The following is a 4,490-nucleotide window of genomic DNA, read 5'->3' on the forward strand; positions in this document are numbered from 1 at the left end:
AGGCAGGGACAACACTGACACTAAAGTTAACTCCTCAATAAGGGATATGCCTTTAACTTGCTGGTCTGTCTGATACTTCTCTAAATCTGAACATTCACATTGAGACAGACTAGGAAGAAGGATTGGCCATCCACTTCTGAAATAGCAGGCCTCTGAAAACCCTATGTACACAAACTCTCCAGGATAAATCTATTTATTCTCTTGGCATTCCACGGTGTGTTCAACACTGTTCTCCAGAACCACAACTCAAAGGCATCAATTCTTAATCTCTTATGCATTGTGTGTGGAGATTTGCCTCTCAGAAAAACTATGGCCATCATGCCATTAAGAAGCCCAGCCCAGAATTAAAAATCATATCAAGAGTGAGGCCTAATCACCCAGAAACCTATCTGGGCTTACTCAGTAGCTACTTACCCCAGATAAATGCATCTACATGAATGAGCCAAGAGGAGACTGCCATAGGAATACTCTACCTAAACCATAGGATTATAGAAGTGATAAATCACAGTCATTATAAGCCACTAAAGTTTTGGCATAGTTTGTTTCAGAACAATAGATAGGTGAAACTTGTAAGCAGGAGCATGGATGCAATAAAAATGGGAAGCAATAGATCTCAGTGTTGGAATCATTGTGTTCCAAACACATGTTAAAGATTCCAAACCTCTCTGGTGGTTCAAATCCACCAACAGATCCACAGGAAAAAGATGGACAATCTTTCATGGATTTATAGCCTTGGAAATTTAATGAAGAGTCAGTTATGAGTGACTGTGACTTGATGAGAGGGTAAGTGAGACAATCAGTAAAAAAACCCTGTTGGCGTGGTCTGTAGCAAATCATCTCTGGCTGTTCAAATCCTGAGAAACAGAGGGAGAGAGTGGACTCAGTGGCAGGGATTTTTTGTGAGATCATCTTTAATCAATATGCAAGCTGTGACCTGCATTCCTGATGGCTCTGAAATCATACTACTATGTTATGAACATTCAAATGATTTCATTACAGATTACTTAGCAAACATCTTGAGTTTTTTCTTAGTACATTTTACTTTCTTTATAAAAACAGCTTCTTATTCTTCACTAAGCACTCATCATTATCGTATATATTTAAATGAAATGACTAAGAGCCTGCCCTGGAGCCATGTGTCCCAGAGTGTGCTTTGTGAATCAGTAGATGTTTCAATAACAAGGAAAAAAAGGATTTTCTAGTCAAATAAGTTCAGAACTCTAGGTTAAACAAGTTTCTTTTTTGTCCCCCTGAACATTTTACTATAAAACACACAGAAAAGTTGAAAGAATATTATTGAATAACCCACATATTTTTACTGAGATACAAGATTTGTTAATACTTTGTCATATTTGCATTAATATATATGCATTTTGAAATGTTTTTGCTGAATAACATGGAAAATAATTGCAGGCATCATTATATTTCATATCTAAATACTTGAACAAGGATGTTTTAATCATAAAAGCATGATTACATAAGAAAAATCCCTACTCTCATTTAATACCCAGTCTATATCAATCTTCTCTCCATCTATTACAATGCCATTTGACTTGTTATAAGGATTTTTATTTTCTTTGTGCTAAATTGTAATCCATCTTGAAAGTTATAATCTTCGAGCTTCATCAATAAGTGATGATATTTCTTCATTTTCTGCAAGCAAGACTTTTGTGTCATCTGCATATCACAGGCTGTTGATGACTCTTCTTCTGACCCTATTATCACATTCTTCTTACATAGTCCAGCTTCTCAGATTATTTGCTCAGGGTACACATTACTTCTCTGTCAATTCATTTTAATATGGTACTTGCGTGCTGCCACGGTGCTGATAGCTGTGCCACCAGTATTTCAAATATCAGCAGAATCATCTATGGTGGACTGGTTTCAGTTGAGCTCCCAGATTAAGACAGATTAAGAAGCATGCCTCTCTATCTGTTTCTTAAGTAACAGGTCCTTGGACATCCTGTGAATAACTATAGAATATTGTCTGATACAGTACCAGAAGATGAGGTATTTAGGTTGGAAGGTGCTCAAAACTGGAGAAGAGTTACCGCCTCAAAGTAATGTCTACCTTAACAATATGGAAAAACAAATGTTTTCAACCAAAGAAGAATCTTTGCTAGTGTGATATGACTCAATACAGGGAGAAACAGCTGCCAAGATATAATTGGATAAAATAGATTAAAAGGATAACTGAAATGTAGAATGTAGCATGAATCGAGGAAAATGGGACATTGTCAAAATTGAATAGAATGCATAAGATCAATATCCTAAACATTAGTGAGCTGAGATTGCCTCAGTGAAGAAATAGGTTGGTATGGGAGTACCAATACATTTGTTCACAGGAGTGCTCGATGTTGCAAAGTTCAGAAGGTGATTCTACTAAGTTCTTAGAACTGGCATTCCTCATCTTACTGAAGCAATGGAACACACAGGCCAGAAAAACTGAAGATTTACTAAAGAAAAATGTTATTGTTATGTGTTGTCAAGTTGCCTGTGTGTGACTCATAGAGACTCTAAGAACACTGGAGCTGATCCCTGCGACAGTCGTTACATTGCTCTGTCTTGTTGAGTGTCTGCCTCTCTTACACTGGCCCTCCACTTTTCCAAGCATGATGTTTAGCTGACCCTCAAGAGGGTTTTCAGATGCAGTAAATCACACAGAAGGAGATTTTCTATATTTCTCCCACAGAGCATCTGGTGGGTTTGAGCCACATACCATTTTATTGGTAGTGCGATTCCTTATTACTAAGCCACCTAAAACCGTGGCCAAAGTATGTGATAGGAAGTTTCAGCATTATTGCTTCTAAGGAGCATTCTGGATTCACTTTCTCTAAGAGAGTACTGCTTATTCTTTGGGCTATTCATGAGCCACTCAGTACTCTTCCCCAACAACACAACTGAAAAAACATTGGTTCTTCTGTAATCTTTATTTGTTGTCCAACTTTCAGATGCATAGAAAGTAGTTGGGGAGACCATGGCTAGGATCAGACAGATCTTAGTTTTCTAATTGACATCCTTGCATTTGGGAGAGGTCCCATACAGCAGATTTTCCCAATGACTGGCCTTTATATTACCAAAGGTGTTGATTGAGGATCCAAGTAAAAGGAAAGAAAAATAGGTAAGTTCAAACATAATAGGCTGAGATGTTTGTCCTTCCAAAGTCTTTGCTTATTAAACTTGAAGGTCTCATGGTAACAGTCAGACCAAACTTCATTTGATTGTTATTGTTATGTGCTGTTGAGTTGCCTGCACTCATAGTGACTGTATGCACAATAGCTCTGAACTCTATCATACCCTGAGCCAATCTCACTGTCTCTGATCTCAACCAGGGTCTTCCTCTCCTGGGTTTTCCCTCCCCCCTCCAAGCATAATGTACTTTTCCAAGGACTGGTCCCTCCTAGCCACTTGCCCATAATATATGAGACAGAGCTTAAAAATCCTTGTCTCCAAAGAGAAACATGGTTTCACTCCCTCCAGGACAGAACTGGCAATCCACGGTATGTCCAATGCTCTTCTCCAGCACAACTCAAAGGCGTTAATTCTTCTTCTATCATCCTTAGTCATTGTCCAGCTCTCAGATGCATAGCGAGTAACTAAGAAGACCATGGCTTGGATTAGGTGCATCTTAGTCTCTAGACTGACATCATCACTCTTAGTAACCTAGAGAGGTCCCTGACAGCAAATTTGTCTTTTTATTTCCTGATTGCTGATGGCAAGAGTGTTGATTGTGAAAACAAACAAGCTGAAATTGTTAACAACTGCAATCTCTTGTCCATCTATCATGGTGCTGTCAATTGACCCAGTGGTAAGAATCATCATTTTCTTGATGTTGAGCTTCAATTCACATAGAAGATTGTAGTCCTTGACCTTCTGCAGCAAATACTACAGGCCATCCTGCTCCTCCAAGCAAGGTTGTATCATCAGCATAGTGCAGGTTGGTGATGAGTCTTCCTTCAATTCTAATGCCACATTCCTTCTTTTTAAGTCCAGCCTTCCAAATAATTTGTTCCATGATGCATACCTTTCCTGATTTTGAAACATGTACTGTTTCCTTGCTCTGTTTAGATGACTGTTTTATGGTCCAAGTTTAGAACTCAGCACACCTTAAGCTGAGGGAACTGAAGAACAAATTCAAGCCTTGAGTTGCAATACTTAAGGATACTATGGGAAGAATATTGAATGATCCAGGAAGCATTAAAGAAGATGGAAGGTGTACACAGAATCACTGCACCAAAAAGAATTGGCTGACACAAAAGTCTTTCATGAAACAACATATGATCAAGAGGCAATACTGAAAAGACCGTGAGACCCCAGAGGAGCGAAGACTACCCGCCACTATGTGACCCCCCTGCAGCCCGCACCTGTGTGACCCCCAACACACAGGGTGCTGCTGCATAAACCCCCAGCAGTGTCCAAGCCCTGCCCCCACTTCTTGGTGATAGTGTCCAAGCCCTGCGCTCCTTACCCCCCTAGTCCCTTGCTTTCCT

The sequence above is a fragment of the Elephantulus edwardii genome, unplaced genomic scaffold (assembly GCF_000299155.1).
Source record: "Elephantulus edwardii isolate Elephantulus edwardi_28Jun2011 unplaced genomic scaffold, EleEdw1.0 scaffold00043, whole genome shotgun sequence".
Lineage (NCBI taxonomy): Eukaryota > Metazoa > Chordata > Mammalia > Macroscelidea > Macroscelididae > Elephantulus > Elephantulus edwardii.